General features: G+C 35.8%; 1 long non-coding RNA gene across 1 annotated transcript; it reads left to right on the top strand.

Moving 5' to 3' along the window:
- The first annotated feature begins 3051 nt into the window (after window positions 1-3051).
- Window positions 3052-6532, top strand: LOC133790069 (uncharacterized). Its single transcript, XR_009873873.1, has 3 exons — window positions 3052-3496; window positions 3587-3657; window positions 6331-6532. It is a non-coding gene; the product is annotated as an uncharacterized LOC133790069 (long non-coding RNA).
- Window positions 6533-16823: the final 10291 nt, after the last annotated feature.

Here is a 16823-nt window from a genome sequence, read left to right as displayed (position 1 = left end):
TCAATTGCATTCAATTCCCAAGCCCCTTTTGTGGTGCATTCAATTTCCACCACAAATTCCGAAAAAGCAACAACCTAAGTGAGAGAGAGAGAGAAACAGGTGAGGGAGAGAGTGACGGCTGAGAAATCAGTGCTTTCCCTTTTCTTCTTCTTTTTTCTAAGTGTCCAACTGGTGTCTAGAGCCTACCCAAGTTTATCTTTAGCTTTAAAATGACTAAAATATACCTAGGTTAACCCTTAGCCACTTAATGCCTCCAAGGAAAATCCCGTCATTTGCAACATTGCCGCTAATTCCTCAAGTATTCCTATAAATCCCCAATTAATCCTGGCATACCCAAATAGTCACTAAATAGCTACCCGTTATCCGATAAATCTAGAATACACGTTAGGTTCCCAAAATACCCCCAGGCTCAGCCCGAGCCGGGTATTTGACCTCGTTGTGACTATTCCGCTAATCCGCTCCCTAGGACCGCCTCAGATCACACATCTAAAATATATCTCCACAATTATGTGGTCTCAGTCATATCACAAACATAACGCACATATAGATGCCCTCAAAGGGTCAAAAATTACAAATATGCCCACATTAGCACGAATGGGCCCACATGCATAATTAACTCACCTAAACATGCATATATATATATATTCAAATTATATTATAGCTCAAGTAATTAAGTACTAATGCACATATATCACAATTAATCATGTATTAATACAGTTAAATCAATTATTGCCCTACCGGTACGCTAATCAAGGCACTAAGCCTTATTAGGAAATTTATGGTGTTACACATATAATCGATAATTGTCATAACATTCTATAACAATCAATATCAAGCGATCTACATCACCAGCACCATATGTACAGTTGATGCCTAATAGAGACAAACAATCAAGGTATATAATAGCCATACAACATATAACTCGTTTAGTTAATGCAATCATAACCACTTCAAGATGAAATAGGGCCAATGCCTGCTCTATGTGAAATGTCAACTTTTCTTACCTCACGTCCTGTGCAAATAGTTAACCAACCCCGAGCGCGATCCCTATCCCAAACCTCGCAAAAATCCTAGTCACAACATAAGTATACACTTATCAGGAATCAGGTCTAGATACTGAGCTCCAATATAAATTCTAGCTATTGGAACCAGAATTCCCAGTTATCAAGGCACTAAGACGTCCCCTGAACCCCCAAGTGGGCCCCTAAAAAAATTCGCGAGACCTCGAACCTTTTTCCCAAAATTCAGAAAATCATCAATTCGGGGCACCTGGCGCAATCACACCTGATCCTGGCACATTCGCACCTATAGAAATATTTTGGTTTCTAGGGCACTAGTGCTATCGCATCCACCCCTAGCGCGGTTGCGCCAATGGCTTAGAAACCCAAAATCGAACTCAAATCCCTCACTTTTTGGGACACTGGCCCAGTCACACCTCACCCTAGCGCAATCGCATTAGGTCGCCAAAAACCAAAAATTACCCAAAATTCAAAGTGTTCTTCCCCATATCATAACCCATGATTTTCCCAGCTATATCAAACCCTCAAAATTCAATTTCAAGAAATTTTCTTAGCAGGTTTTGACACCAAACAACCACAAATAAGTTCTCCAACTTAAAACACCAACATAGCACCATTAAAACATCAAAAAAACACAAGGATGCCAAAATTTATAGCTTAGAGCTCTTGAACCCAAGCTCTCACTTAAATCTGAATAACACAACTCAAAACTTAAATCTTAGCAGCAACCAAGAATTAACAACAATTACAAACTTGCTTCTATATCTATTTGTCCCACTTAAAAAATCCAAAACAAGAAAAATCTGAAATTGCTACCAAATTCCCAAACTTTCTCCCAAGAACACCAAAGAAGAGGAAACAAGAAATTTACCTCTGAATTCAAAATTCTAGAAGCTAGGTGATGATCTTTGCAGCTCAATCCTCTTCTCCACTACTTGCATCACCTTCAATTTCCCAATATCCACCAAAATTTATCCATTCTTCCTAGTGTGTGATTGAGTCATTAGAAGGTGTACAGGGAACAAAAAGACAAAGAGAAAGGGAGAGTGTAGAACGTGAGGAGGTGGGTTGCAGTTTCCTTGGCCTAATCAAATGGTCAAATGACCATTCTACTTTCTTTTCCTAGCTTCCCAATAAGGCACCCCAAGGGAAAAATAGTCATATTCTTCAATTCCTACTAAACCTCAATGTACACCTTAAATTCCTAATTAGTCCACTAATCTCACAAACCCCAATATTTTCCCAAAATATTTTACTTTTAATAATTCCTCAAAATATACCAAAATACCTATTAGCTCACCCTTAGTCGGGTATAAATCCTCGTTGTGACTTTTTTGCTACGTTGCTCCAATGGATCGGCTCATGCTGAATATCACAACGATATCCACATAATCATGTGGTCTCAAGCATATAGTACAATAAAAATACAAATATACCCTCATTGGGTCAAAATTATGAAAAACTCCCATTTTAAACAAAAGCGGGCCTTTTAAGCATATTTAATACACATAAACATGCATAAATAATCATATTTTAATATAACTCATATAATCCACACAATCACATGTTTATTCAGTTTAATTATCACATAATTACTCCACGTGCCCTCCTTGTAACGTCCTACGTTTTTGGGTACCTTTAAACGACTCGGGTCGGGATTTTTCCCCCGGGTTAAGAATATTATTTTAAATAATATTATATTTTGTTTGTAAGTATTCCATGAGTTATTGCTAGCCAAAATATGAATTTTGTGATTTTAAAAGTCAAGATAAGACTTTTGGTCCTGGACCGACACAAAAACCCTGATCGGGTAAAAAAAAAAAAAATCTCGGAAAATAAAATGAAAAATCATGGCAATTATATTTTGGGCATAAAATACATTCATAAAAGTTAAAGTTTGGTCAAAAATAATAAACCTAAAAGAAAATGGAAATTTTAGGGCATTTTGTGTTAAATGCCTAATTTTACCGAAATGGGGAATTTTATTCCATGAATGGACCTTAAGTTAAATTTTGTTATGTGATTAATTAAATTAAATGTGAGAGACATTTAATTTAATTAATTAATGTTAAGTTTGGTGATTAAAACTTAATAAAAGTGAAAAAGGTGTCAAAAGCCAATTTGGACTTTTCTTCTTATGAAACCTTTATTAAAAAAAAAAAAATGAAATGATCATATATGGCAAAGGGTTGGCCGGCCATGTGGTTTTAGGTGGTGTGAACCCAACTTAATAAAGGTAAATCTCATTTTAACTAAGTCAAGTCAAGTGGGCAAGTGGGAGGAAAACACTTGAGTGTTTTTTAGATAAATTAGATAGTATAAACTCTTCCAACCCTCCCCAACCGACCACACCACTCTCTCACATTCACTCATCTGATTTTTGAAGACCTCTCAAAGTGTTCTCTCCATTTTTCAAGCCCAAGAACACCAAGGAAACTTTGAGGCTAAGTCTTGGTCTAGGAAGTATTTTCCCTAAGGTAAACTTTCACTAATCTAGGCTTTTGTAAAGTTTTAAGCATAGAGTTTCAAATAGCTAATTGAATATGTTGTTGGGGGAAGTTTTTTAGGGTTTTGGAAAGGTTTTGGAGGAGCAAAAGCTAATAGGAAGGTCAAAACCTTAAGCAAGAACACCAAAGAGGTAAAAAGTTTACTTTTGATGATTTTGTTGTAGGGTTTTTAGTTTTAAGCATGATTTAGTATATTTAATGCTTAAAGTTTCTTGTTGGTGATGTAATAAGGTTATGTTAGTTGTTTAATAATATTTAGGATGCATGTGTATTGATTTTTGAAAATGGGAACCAAAACCCCCAAGGGTTTTGTAGGATACCCTAAAACAAAACATGTTTTAAGCTGTGACTTCCAAGGGGTCAAGCAGCCACTGTAAATTGTTTTTGTAAAATTAAATTGTTCTGTGATGTTGTTGAGATTGAGTACATAAAATTGAGCTTTTGAAACACTAAAAAATGTTTAGAAATGAGTAAGTTATGCTATTTCAAAGTTTAGGTAAAAAACTGTTTTTTCGTATTCTCATTTTCGGAACCAAGTTTGGACAGCCACTGTATAGGGCAAATGAACCCAGTTTTTTCTAAACTTTGGTGGACATATTACTGGCATAACCTATTATTCCACTGTAAAATTTGGTAAGAAAATATTAAACGGTTTGAAAGTTATTAACTGTCAAAGTTTGGAAAAAATAAGGACTTGAAAATAAGGTCATTTTTACCTCATTGTTGGAAAATGATTTCACCAATCAAAAATGCTCATTTTGACCTAAGATTTTACAAAGACCTAAATGGCATAACAAAAATGGAATTGGGAAATTTTGGAAACAATTGGGTAAGTAAATTTCAAGTTATGAACTAATGAAGTATGTAGTTAAAAATGTGAAAATTAGGTTTTTCACACTTAGTGTAAAAATGAGATTTTGGAACATAAGGTAAAAAGTAAAATTTTGCTTATTTCAAGATATAAATTGGTAAGTCTTGAAATCATATTTTCACTAAAATTATCCCTTTGAGTTTAAATGAATTATTTTTATTAAAGAGTTTTTATTCTTTCTAAAAATAAGAGATTTAATTTATTAATAGTTAATAAATTAAAAGATGGTTTAAAACCCTATATTTTGAGAAAATAATTAAATAAATTATTTTCCTAGTAAGTAAAATTGATTAATTGCTTTTGGAAAATTAATTAGTCAAGATGAGAAATTTATAACGGTTTTCCTAATTAAGACAAATTAGGCAATTTTCTTAAAACGGTTTTTAGATATTAAAACCTTAAGAAAAATAAAAGGAAAATTTAAAGAGTTTATTTTCTTTAAAAATAATTAAGGAATTTATTTGTATTTTCTGGATATAATACCGGCTAAAATCTTATATATTTTAACCGACTAGTCGAAAGTGCGGGTTAATAGCGATACCTTGAAAGAATAAGATTTTTAGCGGATTGTGGGAAATACAATTGTGATACCCGAGCCTAGGTATTGAGACCTTAGGATAGGTCTCCCCGAGACTTAGGGTTTAGTCTCGAATATTTTGTATAACTTTCCTTAATAGGTTTAAAACCAAATAAGGATTATAAATCCTTACAAATGACTTTTATTAAAAATGACCAAACTGCCCAAAATAATAATAATGAATTATTAGTGCCATAATTAATCCGAGTATACTGTATGGATAACTACAGTATTGGCTAAGCGTAACTGGACTGAACGTTGGAGGGTGAAAACTTGCTGAGCGCTAAGGACTCCAAGTAAGTCAACTTATATTGTATGGCTGCAACATGAAATGATTATTGTCTTGTATGTTAGTATAGGGATACATGCACATATATAGGCTGTCATAGAAAGTTGCTTAGAGACGTTAGTCTAGTGAGTGCTGATTTAGAAAATATGAATGGTAGAAGTCCGTCATATCCTAGACGGTTGATCCCCGTCATACTGCTTGATTTTATTTATGTCCGGTTCATTACCGCGACAAGTGGCCATGAGATGAGGATAAGCTGGTTAAACCTAGGGGCGCCAAGATAAATGGGACCTAGGGGCCCTCATGCTTACTTAATCATTGGACGGTTAGAATCCGAGCAAGTGCTCTGATAAGTTATTCCCGGATAGCAGCCGTGAATATTGGCCATTCCGTGAGAGTGCCTAGAGATACTAGGGGTTGCCAAGATAGAGTGAGGTTGAACACCCTAGGGGCAGCTGCTCACCAGCACCACTGATTAACATAGAAGTCTCCGTAAAACTGTGTAAATTGGATTACGCTCTTGGATAAGTAGCGATGCCCTAGGTAACACGATAGTTACCCTTGATGAGAATATTTATTGGCTAGATCTTAGTGTGGAGACTCGGTTCTCTTTTATAGATTAGCAATTATGTTGGAGGGCGCGTTACGTCTGAATTGTTGGAAATTGTCGAGCGTTGGTCTCGAATTATATGGTGATATAATATATCTGCTTGCTGTGGGATTTTCTGAGTGCAGGGATATAATTGTTGATAAGATATAGTTGTGATATAATATATCTGCTTGCTCTGGGATTTTCTGAGTGCAGGGATATATTTGTTGATAAGATATAGTTGTGATATAATATATCTGCTTGTTCTGGGATTTTCTGAGTGCAGGATTTTTATCTAGATATGAATTAATTTATCCTTGGTTATCAGGCATGACCATAAGTTTGCCAGGATGCTTTAGCATTCTTGAAATTGATTGTGTAGGGTCCGGATGGGTCCGGATCCCTATTTCTCTATCTGCTTTGTTTGAAAGTTGATCTTACTAAGCGTTTTCGCTTACCTAGTTGTTTCATGTTGTAGGTAAAGGCAAGGGCAGGGCAGAGCAGTGAGCGCTGGAGTCTTCCTTGCAAATGTACATGTGGACCGACCTTTTGGGAAGCCTTTTTATTTTTTTGGAAATGTTGTGTAATTTTCCTAAACTAGGCTCACTCTAATATTTATAAAACATGTTTGTAACTAAATGTTAAGTATGGCCATACGACTTTTTAAAAAGTTTTTTTTATATACGGGTTTTTGAGACATTTTGTTAAATGAAAACATTTATATTTCCACATTATCGAGTCTTGAAAATCCGGGTCGTTACACTCCTGACACGCTAATCAAGGCACTAAGCCTCACAAGAAATTTTGGGACGTTACTGGGACGTCCTCAAGGAAGTACTGCGACTTGAATGGTTGAGAAAATGACTCAAAATCACCAGGAATGAAAAACTAGAAAGAATACTAGAATTAACTAATCAAGTGTGTCATCTTGAAATCCTTCACGTACCAACCAGATGAGGGAACTTCTTGCCAATACTAGAAATAATCAAACTTCCCCACAAGCATCTCAGATTAATAACTTGAAACCTGCAAAGCTTGCCACAAGGAATTAGAGCCTGTCACCATCTTTGATCAGGCATCCTCCTTTTCCCATTAGACATTAATTACTAATTCTAGACATACTGAAGCTTTCCCCAGGCGAACCTTGAAGTGGCGAGGGGGGTACCTCAAAGGCCAGCTCGAAGTGCAAGAAGTGTCAGCTGAGGAAAAAATCCCCGGATAGGGCATGGGCAAAGGAATAACCATGAGGTCCTAGTGGGAGAAAACCAAGGGACAAGACAGCCAAGGAAACCCCAGCCTTTAGGAAGTCACTTGTCGAGATCCCGAGCCACGGGAATTAGGGTACACATGGACAATCCACCTTGAAGTTATGTTAAACACAACAATAGCAAAAGGCGATCAATTTCCTTGTAGACAGCTAATATATCAGTAGGTCGGTAAGCTTGTACAATATCGAGCCTAGATATTACGAGAATTATCCCAATGATGGTCCTGATCTTCAACACCACCTGAACCAAAACTGAGGGTAGTACAACCAGCCAAACCTGAACCTAAGAGCATACTTAAATTCCTGGAGAGAGCCATTACAACCTGTTTACGGGAATAATTATAACATATACTACAACAAGGAGCTAGAGTTCCTTTGAACAATAACCAACTCTCAGTAGTGCAACCTTCGCCTGTGATAGATCCGGTTCAGGAAAGAATTAGCGCACTCGAGGAGCCATTCAGACTCCTATAGGAAGGGGAAAACAAAGATAAAACATATGACTCAGATGAGGAGCTCGAGCCCTTCACCCCTCATACCTCAAGCACACCTTTCCTGAGTTGTTTTAAGATACCCCATGTCGTGTCATACGATTGGATTACAGAACCTGGCCAGTAATGTCGAGCTTTGATGCATGCTTTTCCTTGCAACGTTGTCAGGAGTTGAAAAGAGTTGGTTCGATAAATTCCATAGGAATTATATCACATCATGGGAATAGTTGTCAAAAGATTTCAAGAAACAACTTTGAGCTGCAAAAATCATCAAGCCCGAAGCATCCTCCTTGGAAAACATTAAGCAGCACCCAGGAGAATCACTCAAAAAAATACCTTGAGAGATTCAACATTGAGGCAGCGTGAGGTCGAGATAATGATGACATTAGCCATCCAATGGCTATTTGAGCCAGAATCTTGCCCACGAGCCTGCTTTGGGATGACTTTCAGCAAAAATCAGTGTGTACCATAGCAAAATTCACTCTTCGAGAACAAAGATTTATCATTGTAGAAGAGGCTAGGTTGGAACTACCGTTAGTGCACCCTGCCCCAATAACTACAATGACGAACATTAATTCTGCTTCAAGCTCAGCAACACCAGCCACAACGTAGCTGTCTGGTGATAACCCTTCAAAACAGAAGAAAAATGAAGGAAACACTCCCGATGTATAAGGGAGTAGGAAGAATAAGGGAGACAAATATATCTCCATCTATACTGTGTACACCGAGCTAATAGAGACTTAGGAAAACATATATGTTGCAATTGGGAATCATGTCCTTTTTCGACGACCTAAATCAATGCACAATCAACACGTTAAACGAGATCAAAACAAGTATTATCGATTCCACATGGACATCATTCACATGACTGAGGAATGCAAATAATTGAAAGATGAGATCAGGGGTTTGATCTCGATAGGCTATCTCAGGAAATATGTCCGAAACAAAAACAATAACCATGACTGGCACCTTAGAACCAGAGAGTAGCGCTGTCCCAACCAGCGCCAACACCTTAGATCGTAGCACCCCCTGCTCGAGAGGATTACCGGCCACCTCCGATTGACGGAGAAGATGTAATAACCATCTCAAGAAGGCCCCACATAGCTGGAACGAGTAGGAATTCACTGAAAAGATACGTACAAGAGTTAAAGACGGAAGATGGATAACCCTATGTTCTAAGCCTCGAGCTCCAAAGAAACAAAAGGTTGAATCCCAACCAATAACTTTTATAGAAGAAAATGCCTCTCGCGTTCAGTATCCCCATAATGACCTATTGGTCATAACTATCTAGCTAGCCAATAATTGGGTCCACTGAGTACTAATTGATAACAGGAGCTTTGTAAAGATCGACGAGAAGGACACAACCAAAGTGGTAAAAATTGGAAAGAATCTTGCCAAGGAGGCGAAATAACAAATGATATGCTTCTTGAGGGAAAACCAAGATGTCTTTGCTTGGTCCCATGCAAATAATGTTTGGATTAGTCACAACATAATAAGCCATGCTTTGAACATAGATAAAAATTTCCCTCCAAAATAGCATAAAAGTAGGCATCTTGATGATGAAAGGAAGAAATCCCTAAGGGAAGAAGTGGATAGGCTAAAAGACTGCTTAATAAGAGAAGATTTCTATCTAAACTGGATTGCCAATCCATCATTAGTTCCTAAGCCAAATGGGAAGTGGCAAACCTACATCGACTATTCAGACTTAAATAAAACGTCGTCGAAGGATTGTTTCCCACTGCCTCAAATTGATTAGCTCATCGATGCAACCTTGGGACATGATGTCATGTCATGTCATTCATGGATGCTTACTTTGGATATAACGGGATAGCAATTCATGCTCCTAACCAAGAACACACGAGCTTCATAATGGACAAAGGATTATATTGTTACAATGTGGTAACACTTGGGCTTAGAAATGCTGCAGCAACATACCATATATTGGTGAATCGCATGTTCGCTGAGAAAATTGGAAACAACATGGAAGTGTATGTGGATGATATGTTAGTAAAATTCAAACACACTAATAACCATGTTGCTTACCTTAAAAAGTGTTTTGTTATACTCTGAAAATACAACATGAGGCTAAACCCACAAAAGTGATCATTTGGGGTATCTTCAAGAAAATTTCTCAAATTCATAGTGAATGCTCGAGGAATCGAGGCAAATCCTGAAAAAAATCAAGGCCCTAATAGAAATTCCTTCACCTCTAAATCATAAGGATGCTCAAAGTTTAACTTGACGAATGGCAGCCTTAAATAGGTTCGTTTTGAAGTCGACTGATGTAACACCCTAAACTCCAGGGACCGTTACGGTGTGCCTTGTAAACAGTGCTAAACTTGCTAATCAAGTCATTTGGCCAAAATCGTGTAACTAAGTATGATTAGCAGTTTAGGGATTAAAAATTTTGGTTAAGATATAACGTTTCATTAGAACGTAAACTGTATACATTGGGATCCCAAAAATATAATTTAAAGGTCTATTACAAGAAAATATTTACAACCATTCGATCTAAGCAGTAAAATAGTGTTTAACCCTAGTTCCTCTTCAAACCTCGGCTGTGGTGGTCGAGCAGCTGCATATGTACACATTGTCACCTAAGCTCTCCAACTCAAAGATGGTCCAGCTTTCTTTTGCCTTTACCTACACCACATAGCACCCGTGAGCCGAAGCCCAGCAAGAAAACTCAATATACTCATGAACAGTCATAATATGTCATCAAATCATAAGGTACACGCCTAGAAAATATATCCATATTCAAGCAGGCAAATGAGTTCACATAATGATGAATATACAACATCAACCGATGATCATAATAATCATCTCGGGCTTTTAGCCCCAAATAGAAGAGTGACTGTTGTAATCGTCACTAAGGTGGGTTCCGTTCCCATTAGCCATGTGACGATAGGGTCACCGAGGCTTTATAGATAAGTGATCATTTCACTAGCTTAAACAAGATAGGTGTTTGATGAACTAGTAACCAAGATAACCTACTGCATGACCATAGAGTCATAACCATGGGATTCTGCTCCCTAGCCATATGACAAACAGTCACCTAGGCCTTTGGCCCTGGCTCTGAGTAACTAGCCTAGACTAGTCAAGTGCTTATAATTTTCATCGACCTTAGGGTCGGTCCAGCATCAATGCTCCCAGAGTCATTCAACGTTGATATCGATTAGATCTAATCTTTTATCGGCCTTGCGTTCAGGGCGCTTATGCCGTTTCTGACTCTCAGGTCAGTAATACGCGACCAGTGTCGTCCCTGACTAATCAGTGCCATACACAAGGAAGCAATGCTACCAAAAATATATCATATGTCAAATATCCGAATACAGGGCATTCAACATGTTTACTTAACAATTTCTAGCATAATTAGGATCATGCATAAACACAGAGGCTCAAGCTTTGAACAATCTAATATTCAATATTCATAGCATGCCCTAATCACATGTTTCTTGTGCAACACATACATCACATTTAATCACCTGACATGCCTCAACAATAACCATGTATGTCACATTTAAACATCCAACATGCATCAAGAATAACCATGCATGTCATATATACACAGGGTACAATTTTCTTACCTTTGTTCCAAGCACCGGTTACCAATAAACAAGCCACAAGCACGATCCTTACTCCAAGCCTCTAGTGATAACCTAGTCACAACCACAAATGGTGATCCAATGAGTTCAAGTTGTAAAACCAATCCCGAAACCAAAAATTAGCCTCCGAGACATCAAACCCCATCAATTCGGGTAGTAGGAATGATCCTGAGGCCTAAGGTTTGAGTTCCCAAGCTTAAAACTTCATTTCGGCCATAAATACCCTCAAGCGCCGTGGCCCCAACCCACTGAGCTGCGGCCCCCAGCCAAAACAAGAAACTAGGGGCAAGCGCCACAGCGCCCTACACCTAGTGCTGCGGCCCCCGGAGCTCCCAAAGCACTCCACCTGCTTCATCAACCTTGGGCCGCGGTGCCCAAGAACAGGGCCGTGGCCCAACCTCGGACCAGCCATTTTTCTCCAAATTTAACCTTTTAAAACCTCCCAAAAACATATCCAAACATCTCCAAACTCAAAAATCAAAGTTCCCAAACATCCCCATCATCCAAAACCAACAAAACCCAAGCCTCAAATCTAACAAAAATTCATCAAAACACAAAGTCCTATTCTAGCTTAAAAACTTAAAAAAAAACTTAAAACTTGAATTACCTACGATTGAGTTGTTTCCAACTAAATCCTCCTACTAATAAGGTTCTAATCTTCCCTTGGATTGCAATGCCTTGATTCTCGCTTGAATCCGAGTCCTAGAACTCAAGTTACCTTCGAAAATGCGATCGGGAGACGAAAATGGAACTTCGAGGGAAAGAGAACATACAAAACGTTCTTTTTATTCCTTTAAATGTTACTTCAAGCTTAAGTAGCCTCAAACAAATCCTAACGCTCGGGGTCTCGAAAACACCACCGGGGACAAATAGTCAAAACCTCCAGAATTTCCCCCTAATCTTACTAACTCCTAATTTATCACCAAATATTTATTCCCATGACCCAATAACCTAGGATCCCGTTGTGACTTTCTCACTAGCTTACCTCCTAGGATCATCTCGTGCTGGGTAACTCTGGCATAACCAAATAATAATAAAGCACCACACACATATCACATATATACCAAATATGCCCGAAATGGCCAAAATATGAAAACCACCCAATTACTCATAAATGGATTCACATGCATATTTAATACACCTAAACACGCATATTATAATTTAATAGCATATTAAATCAATTATGGCCCTCCCGGCCTCCTAATCAAGGTCCTAAACCTTATTAAGAAATTTGGGGCATTACAACTATCCCCTCCTTACAGAAATTTTGTCCTCGAAATTTATCTGAACAACCCGGAATATAAATTTCGCACAACTGATCTCAGTTTCCCCAGGTCCTTCCCTCGACCTCACTGATTCTGTAACATTATCTTAACTCGCGGTACACTTTGCTTCTCAGAACCTTATTCTTTCTGTCTCATACCTAGACTGGCTATTCTTTATAGGATAACTTAGCCTCAAATCCCCAGATTCTCATAACTCAACTCATGAGTTTCTTTTAACCCATGTCCTCAGCATGGAAATATAGAATACACTATGCACAACTAACAGTGCCAAAGATAAGGTCGATCCAAAGTCAACCTAACCAATCCTATCCAGGATTCAAACTGTTAAAATAATCTAGGGCTCAACTTGCCCTTAAATCCTCACCCCTTTCCATGGTGATACTTTTAAGGAAGATACAATCTTCTACCTAGAACTCTACACTACAAGAAAAAATGCTTTTAATAACACCGAAAATGTGTTATCAAAACATACCATAACACTTTTTGATGTGTTAAGACCGACTATGTTATCGTAGGTCAGGGTACTTTACATAACACTTTATCATTGTTATACAGATGTGTTATTATACAGTCAACGATAACACACTTTCTATGTTATTTTAATATATAGATAAGTGTTTAATTATGTTATTTATAGTCGATTATTTAACACATTTCAATACTTATAAATTTGTGTTATACTACACTTTAGTATAACATATTTTTTGTGTTATACTACACTTTAGTATAACACATTTTTTGTGTTATACTACACTTTAGTATAACACATTATTTGTGTTATATAATGAAGTTTGCATAACACAATTCTTTGCATAAAAAGTGTTATTGTAATAGATATTATAACATAATTTTCGTATTATTTTAATATTTGGATAAGTTTAAATTCTCATTATATATTTTATTTATATAACACTAATTTATTCTATTATACTTTAATTTTCTTATATAATTAAAATTAGCTTTCTAATATATACTAGCATCATCAAATGAACTTGATTTTCAAATAACAAAAAGTAAGAACATTCAACATTGTATTAACAATCCACAAATTAGTTTAAAACATTCAACACTGTCATCAACAACAAAATGTTCTTTAAGTATTCAAGGAGTCTTAAATATTCAACATAGTTAAAAGTTACTACTTTCAACACAAAGAAATAAACAAAGTTACTACTTTCAAGGAGTCTTAAGTATCCTTTTCTACTTCGCTTGTCACATCTACAAAATAAACAAAGAAATATTTTATTGTTATTATCTAGTATCACAAATTACTTCATGAAAAATGATATGGAAATTATATCCAAGAAAGAACACCACATACAAAATAATGAATTCACAACTACAACAAAGCAAACAAAGAAACCAAACACTAAATTATAAGACATTGGTTATTTTTTGAGTATGAAAATGTACCTCTTGGAATAACTTTTTTAGAAGGCCATGCAACTGTGGAACCAACTGCTTCTTGTATTGTAAGCATCGCATGATTAGGATGAAATAAGTAAGATTCTGGTACAATATCAACATCAACCCATACTCGCATAAAGTCTGGTCCAAGAGGCTTTCCATGTACAATTATCTTTGGATCACTAGAATCCCAACGACCTTCAGCAACAATTACATCTGCCCAGTCAAGCAAGTAGAAAGCATTCTTCCCTTCTGTAAAGTTATTATTAATTAATAACCATAAAATATAAAAAAAAAAAGTAGAAAAAATGAAAAAAAATTATAAGGTATCGATCAGTAAAATCCAAGGAAAGTAAGGGAATGTCATTATTATTAACAAATCATCTATGGTTGAAGAAGTATTGGGGGCACCATCCCAAATTCAAATGCCCTTACTCTTTCTTTTCTTGAAGTAACATCCATAGTGTTATTATCATGGCTATGTTGAGACTTGATCTCAGTGAACTTATCTCAAACTCAAGCATTAACATGGTTCCTAGATTTTCATTTTTCTTTTGATAATGACATTTACAAAGTAAAGAAAATGACAATCAAAACCTACTGAATATTTACTCAAACTGGCTGTTAATATATATTTAAGACAGGAAATAGCAGCTTCACTCTACTCTCTTCTCTACTTCCTGTTGTCGTTGGCGGCCTTTCATTTCTTAGCAACATATTGCAAAATCTTGATGTTTTGTTTCAGGTTAATTATGGAAACTTCATGCATGGGCTTATGAAAGAAAACATTCAGCTGAACAGGAAAGTTCTGTCTGAGTTATCTATGCACGAACCATACAGTTTCAAGTTTTGGCTGAATTTCATTGTTTTTTTATGATAGACTGCATGTGAGCAACAACCATATTTACATGCAAAATTATTAGATCTTAGTTTTCCAGCCCTACAAGTAACTTGGCACTAGTCTATGTTGTGCCTTGACCACCATTTTTTGTTAATTCTGCTAGTTTATTTTCTATCAATTTAATAGTCTCTAGTTCAAGAGATTCTAGTGTTGTTTTTAATTTAAAAAATTAGATTCTAAAATGGTAGCCACTAACTCATTGGGTTTGGATCAAAGACAAGATTTTAGCTTGGGTTATGGAAATTAAATCTAATCTATACATATGGAAATAATGAAAACAATATGACTAAATGAAAAATCTAATCTATACATTTAATGAAAAATCTAATCTATACATATAAAAGCTTACCTAACCATCTATCAATACCAAGTCAAAAAATTCAAACAACACACAAGTTTTCTTCCTTATATAATCACCGCAGCACACAAACAAATTTTCCAGAACCTACTTCTCTAATACACACAAGTTTTCAACCTTCCGTTATCACCGCAGCACACAATTTTAATCTCAGAACCTACTTCTCTATGTATGAATATTTAAGATATTCAAACTCCTCTAACATTTTTAAGATAGTAATAATAAGAGTTAAAAGAACAAATTCCATACCTCTTGCAAATTAATTTTGCAATGCTCCTTGCCAATTCGATCCACAACCTAAAGAATATAATCAATACCTAAAAGATTAATACAAAATTAAAATTTTTCAATAGATATTAAAACAGCCTTTGAAATCCAAAATTTATCTAATTCGATCTTAAAATTTGGGGATAAAATATATACACACATTTACTTTAAAGGCATTTTAAGTATGACTTAGTAAATTTTGACAAAATGGATAGGAGAGTGTACCTATTTCACACAATACAATAGTAATTTTTGATCATTTTCTGAATATATGGGATTAAATAGTTCTTTTTCCATAATTTAATTTTTTCTTTTCGGGGATGATTGAGATGTTATTATCCAATAATTTTTTTTCTAGGGGACATTTCTACTCTAATAGAAATTACAGAGTATATACTGAATATACTCTGGCTGAAATTACAGAGAGAAATTGAAAGGGTAAAGGATGAACTGAAAAAAGAATTTGAGATGAATGATTTGGGTGCTGCAAAACTAATTTTGGGTATAGATTTCTGGTTTATGGTGGAGCTGGAAACGAATATAGGACAGCTGCTATAGAAGGTTTTGTTGACTCATATTTTGCAGGCTGTCTAGAAATTAGAAAATCACTTACAGGTTATACCACATTCTTTTCTCTTTTTCTTTTTCAAAATTTAAAATCATAAATTAACCAATATGGAGTGTTGCTAAACTATTATATTAAAATTTAGTTCCCACCTTGAAAGTTGATAATGAATCATGTGATTAAAGTTTAATTACCAAATAATAATGTTAAAGTGTATATATGTACCACTGCAGAGAGAGAGAGATTCAAATTAATTATATAGTGAATTGTATGCATCATGCTGGGAAATCTGGGTTCAGCTTTACACAATTCCCACCACCAATTGATATATAAATTAAATAAATAGTAGAGCATTAATTACTACTGATAGAGAAATTGAGTAGTAAAAAGTAATATCAATGACATGGTTTCAATTCTAGGTGGCACTCATGGGAAAATGTGGATTGACCAACTAATTACAAAGAGCAATAGGAATGAATATAACCTGTCTTATTAATCTGAACCATACAAAGACAAATATTTATAGGAGAGCTATTGAAAAACTGAAAAGGAAACTAATTTTAATAATTGGCAAAAGACATGCATGATAGTGTGATGATCTTTTAGCAACTACATAAGTCTTGTGTTGTGATTGGCTCTTGTTATACATGTCATCTGTTTTAACTAGTCCAAACTTGCTTAACCCCGGCTAGCAATTACTTGTTTATCATTTATGATTGACAAGAGCCATACAACATTTAATAGCTAATTACTTAGCATTTTTTGAGATCTAAAATCTGACCTGATTTTTAGCTTAACTTGTATATGTTTTCATTCTTGGATGG

This window comes from Humulus lupulus, chromosome 7 (assembly GCF_963169125.1).
Source record: "Humulus lupulus chromosome 7, drHumLupu1.1, whole genome shotgun sequence".
NCBI classification, from domain to species: domain Eukaryota; kingdom Viridiplantae; phylum Streptophyta; class Magnoliopsida; order Rosales; family Cannabaceae; genus Humulus; species Humulus lupulus.
The sequence above is the reverse complement of the archived record's forward strand: the minus strand, read 5'-3'. Positions and strand labels throughout refer to the sequence as shown.